The sequence below is a fragment of the Aulonocara sp. 'chitande type north' Nkhata Bay genome, linkage group LG8 (genome assembly GCF_057382095.1).
Source record: "Aulonocara sp. 'chitande type north' Nkhata Bay isolate Kocher_YH1m ecotype deep benthic linkage group LG8, A_spYH_male_GT1.1, whole genome shotgun sequence".
NCBI lineage: Eukaryota > Metazoa > Chordata > Actinopteri > Cichliformes > Cichlidae > Aulonocara > Aulonocara sp. 'chitande type north' Nkhata Bay.
The window spans coordinates 955,010-960,564 of record NC_141351.1 but is presented as its reverse complement, the minus strand read 5'-3'; the positions used below and the strand labels follow the sequence as shown (position 1 = coordinate 960,564).

General features: G+C 40.5%; 1 pseudogene; it reads left to right on the top strand.

Annotated features, from left to right (window-relative positions):
* The first annotated feature begins 638 nt into the window (after window positions 1-638).
* On the top strand, window positions 639-1,737 carry LOC147322786 (general transcription factor II-I repeat domain-containing protein 2A-like; annotated as a pseudogene).
* Window positions 1,738-5,555: the final 3,818 nt, after the last annotated feature.

Here is a 5,555-nt window from a genome sequence, read left to right as displayed (position 1 = left end):
TGAAACTACCAACTCAACAGTCCTGCAGCTGACAGACAATCCAGATATTAGCACCACTTCCTTTCACTCAGTCAGTTGTCGCCCTTGTCTTTTTTTTTCGCTTATTTTAATTACTTTCCTACCCAAATGCTCAGTGTCAGGTGTCCTTTCGAAGCATATTTAGGTCCAGAAAAGAGAAAACTCTATGCTTTTCTACCTAACCGTAGAGAAGCATACACACATTGCTAACTTTTTATCCTAATAATTACATAATTACAATTATATACTACTACTTATATAATATGATATATATATTATTCAGGGTAATGTAACGCTGTGATAAAGTCTTAGTTTTTGCCTGTTTGTTAGATTTATCTAAAAACAAATTTAATTTTAGAGAACAATAACCCAAGTTTTTTAAACGTTAAATGTTTTTTAAATATTAAAGGAGAAAAGCAGAAATTGTTTTCATGGCCCTGGAACAGCTCGGTCTCTGCTCTCCTTCATGGTTAGCATCTGAACAGCTTAGCCCAGGCATGGGCAAACTACGGCCCGGGGGCCACATGCCCGTTAAACGTTTTGATCCGGCCCGCCAAAGTTGAAAAAAAATTAATAAATTAACCTTGTTAATGTTTTATTTCCCCTGCAATTCTGATGTGATGAAGCTTCCCTGGAGTAAGCTTGTTAACGTCACCACAGATGGATCTCCGAATTTAACGGGAAAAAACGTTGGCCTGCTGAGGAGAATCCAGAATAAAGTGAAAGATGAAAACCCTGACCAGGATGTCATTTTTTTCTCCACTGCATCCTCCACCAGGAATCTCTATGTAAATCGGTGTTACAGCTGAATCATGTTGTGAATCCTGTGGTGAAACTTGTCAACTTCATACGCGCACGGGGACTTCAGCACCGTCAGTCCATTGCATTCTTGGAGGAAACTGATGCGGATCACCAGGACCTACTTTATCACTCCCGTGTCCGCTGGTTGAGTTTGGGCAAAGTGTTTCAACGAGTGTGGGAGTTCAAAGAGGAGATTGGCGTGTTTTTGGAGCGGCAGGGGAAGACTGATGAATTTCCTGAGCTGAGCAACAAGAGCTGGATGTGTGACTTTGCGTTTGCTACGGACGTATTTTCACACTTGAATGAGCTCAACGTGAAACTGCAGGGGAAGGAGCAGTTTGTGCATGACATGCACACAAACGTGAAAGCCTTCAAATCCAAGCTGGCTTTATTCTCTGGGCAGATTTTGAACACGTCATTCACTCATTTTCCTACACTAGCCACGCTGAAAGAGGCTGGAGCAAAAGTAAAGAAATACAGTGAGTCACTGGATGCACTGCACGGAGAATTCTGCCGTCGGTTTTTGGATTTCGATAAAATTGACAATCACTGGCCTTTCCTCTGTCACAAGACCCCGAAACAGCTCCAGAGGAGCTTCAGCTCGAACTCATCGACCTTCAGTCCGACCCTGCCTTAAAAGAGAAGTTCAGCTCTCTGAAACTAAATGACTTCTATGCTTCACTCAATGATGCCGCGTTTCCAAATCTAAGACGAAAAGCGCAGATGATGTTGGCTTTGTTCGGCTCTACCTTCGTGTGTGAACAGACATTCAGCGTCATGAACATCAACAAAGCCAGCCACAGATCCAAGTTAACAGACCTACACCTCAGATCCATCCTGAGAATCGCCACAACAAAACTAACTCCAGACTTTGATGTGCTGCCTAAAAAAGGAGACCAACAACACTGCTCCCATTAAAATGTGTGTGTCTCCGTGATACGCACGTTGTTAAAATGAACAATGTGCGCAGATCAAATATAACGCTTCACAGACTGACTTGCTGCAACTGTTTTGTTCTTGCACTGGTCGTTGTTGACTTTTGGCACCGGGGAAACAAATTGAATAAAAGGAACAGTTTTCATTGGAAATTAAAGCACATGTTTTCTCCATATCCCAAGATGTGTATTTTCTCCCCCAATGAGGTGATGTTTTCAAAGCATGCCATCTATCTGCTCCTGTTCCGGCCCCTTTGTCAAATGTTAGAACTCAATGTGGCCCACGAATCAAAAAGTTTGCCCACCCCTGGCTTAGCCAATAGGGCAGATTTTTGCTAGGAAAACCAACACAGGATTCCATAAAGACCAACAGTCAAACACGGTGGTGGTGTGATGGTCTAGCACTGTTTTGTTGCTTCGGGACTTGGACGACTTGATGGAACTATGAATTCTGTTTTGAAACAGCAAATCCTGATGGAGAATGTCTGGACATGAGTTCATATCCTGAAGAATTTTGCAGCAGATCTGAAACAGACTGTTCCTGCTCATACCTTCTAATCTGGCTGAACAAAAACAAGTGCCTAGAGTGTCTTTTCAAATGTATTCCATACAGCGTTTCTTTTCTTTTTTTTTCTTAATGAATGAAATAATTTAATCTGTTAAAAACTAAATTTCATATTTACTTGGATTATCTTTGTTTAAGAGTGAAATTTGTTTCAGAATCCGGGAAGGCACGGTGGCACGGTGGTTAGCACTCTTGCCGCATGGAGTTCAATTCCACAATCAGGCCAGGGTCTTTCTGTGTGGAGTTTGCTCTCCCCGTGTTTGCGTGGGTTTGCGTTACTTGTAACGCGTTACTGTAATCGGATTACTTTTTTCAAGTAACGAGTAAAGTAAGAGATTATTATTGCAAAAACGGTAATTAGATTACCGTTACTTTCCCGTAGGAACGCTGCGTTACTGCGTTACTAAAACCGTGATTTTTTGCGAGAATGTCTCATGACAATGACGTAAGCGAGTGCGACGGCTGTGGTAGCACATGTGTCAACAATAGAAAACAGGGAGCGAGGGATAGAGTACGATCATGCAGCATTTAATACTTGGAAATACTGACATCACTTTGAATTTGACTCTTTAAAAAGCGACAAAAACATAAGCGTACGTTGTACACTCTGCATCGGAAGAAAACTTCTTTCTACGTCGAAAAATTCCACTTCCAACCTGAGCAAGCACCTAGCACGCTGCCACAAGAATGTTAAATTGACAGAAAACCCCCAGGATCCCCTCACTGACGTGACCGCTGTGGCTACCACATCTACTTCCACCGGGCAAACCTCAGATGGACCCACTCCTGCTAAACAGGTTAAACTAGACATAAGAGCGACAGGACTTAGTGCCGCTGAACTGAAGAAGCTCGTCGCTGCCTATATCGTCGAGGACATGTTGCCGATTTCCACTGTTGACTCTGAATCATTCCGACGCATTGTAGAAAAAATACCAACTAAAAGTGGTGTCGAGCTGCCCCAGAGAAAGTCATTTGTAGGATACCTTGAGAGAGAATATGACAAAATGAACTCTAACTTCAAGGCTACACTCGAAGAGGCAGAGTTTGTTTCCACCACTGCTGACATCTGGACGGTAAATAATAAAAGTTTTATGGGTGTAACAGTTCACTGGATTAATTCCACATTACAACGCAACAAGGCCTCTCTAGCATGCAAGAGAATTAGAGGCAGCCATACCTATGATGTAATTGGAGCAGAGATTGAAGAAATCCATTCATCATATGGACTACAAGGCAAAGTTATTGCCACTGTAACGGACAATGCATCCAATTTTGCCAAAGCATTCAGAGTATGTCAGCCCTGTCATTTGGAGTCTGAATCTGAAAATGAAGAAGGTGATGACAAGGAACCGACCTTTACTGATGTCATAGAAGCTCTTTCAACTGCATCTGGTGATGCACAGTTTAGCCTCCCTCCACACTACAGATGTGCATCGCACACAATTAACTTGATTTCAACAAGCGATGTTGACAAACATCTAAATTCCTGTGCAGACACCAAGGCTGTATATAGGAGTAGCACTGCAAAATATTCTGCTCTTTGGACTAAAGCAAGTCGATCAACATTAGCCTCTGAACAGGTGGAGGAAGTCAGTCGGAGGAAACTAATGGTACCGACATCCACAAGGTGGAATTCCCTGTATGAGGCCATTTCTAGAATCACCACAATTCCCTTGAATGAACTTAATCCCCTGTGTGTAAAACTGGGAATCAAGTGCCTTAATGAAAGGGAGTACCAGTTCTTGAAAGACTACTGTACTGTGATGAAGTCCCTGACAGTGGCCCTGGACATCTTACAAGGGGATGAGTGCACCTACGGGGCTTTACTGCCATCACTCACAAGCCTGATGTCAAAGATGCTTGCCCTGAAAGATGACCTCTCTAGAATGACAGCCAGCCTTCCAGATGTCATTGTAAAGGTAAGATTATTATTAATTGCTTTGGGTGGATTTGTTAAATTTATTATACCATTCACAGTGGGTGGATGTTATACTTTGTTTAAAGCAGCGGGTACAATTATTAAAATGATAGAATAAAAGACCAAGTATTCACCCCTTGTTAAATATCAGGGACATTATTCATCATTAATCATGAATATTAATCATAATATCAACAAAAGCCTCAGCCAAAATTAAATCTCATACAGTATTGATAATAGAAAATATAGATGGTTTAGAGCTGTAAAGCCCACAAAATAATGACAATAGGTAATTATACAGTAAAATAATTGTATTCTTAGTTGCATCATATTGTATGTTACAGGCCATCAAGACTCGTTTTGATGCTGTTCTGGACAGCCAAGAAGGACTTCTCGCAGCGGCCACTTGTCCCAAGTTTAAACTTCGTTGGCTGAAAGATGAGCGTAGGAGAGAGTATGTGAAGGAGCTCCTGATAACAGAGTGTCGTAAAGCTGCTTCTGCAACTGAGAACACTAATGTGTCCCAAATGCCAGCCAGCCCAGCCGAAATGGACTTTTTTGAATTTCAGAATCAGCCTACAGAAAGCTTCTCAGCAGAAAAAGAAGTAACTGACTTTTTAAGGTCAGGCTATGAGCTTGAGATTCTGAATCAGTTCCCAAATCTCAAAAAGATGTACATGAAATACAACAGTCCAACTCCATCCAGTGCACCAGTGGAACGGCTGTTCAGTTTAGGTGGATTGGTGCTTTCCCCAAAAAGGAACAGAATGTCTGATAGAAGGTTTGAGAAGCTTCTGCTGATGCGATATAACCACTGTTTCAGTCCAAAAGAAAACAATAAAACATACCGGTAGGTATTTTTCAGGGTTGCCACAAACTGAGACTGGATTAACACAAAATAATTTATGTTATATGCTGGAGTATGCAGAAATACAGTTTAAACCTTTATTTTCTTAAAATCTGGTGTAATGTGCAGAAATATGTTCAAATGTTAAACAAATTTATTAAAGTCAAAGACTGTTGAATTTAATTTAATTTTTGTTTGATGCACTGTTTATAAAGTTAAGATTAAAAGTAATAAACATTTTTTAAAAAAGACACTTTTCCATTTGATTCACTTTTATATGATGGATTATGCAGAAAAAATAGAATTGGCCCAAAAGGTCTATTGCTTTATCATGCATTCAGGTAGTGTATCATGTTTTTAAAAGTAACTAAGTAACTAAGTAATTAATTACTTTTGAAAATAAGTAATCAATAAAGTAACGGGATTACTTTTTTGAGAAGTAATCAGTAATCAGTAACTAATTACTTTTTT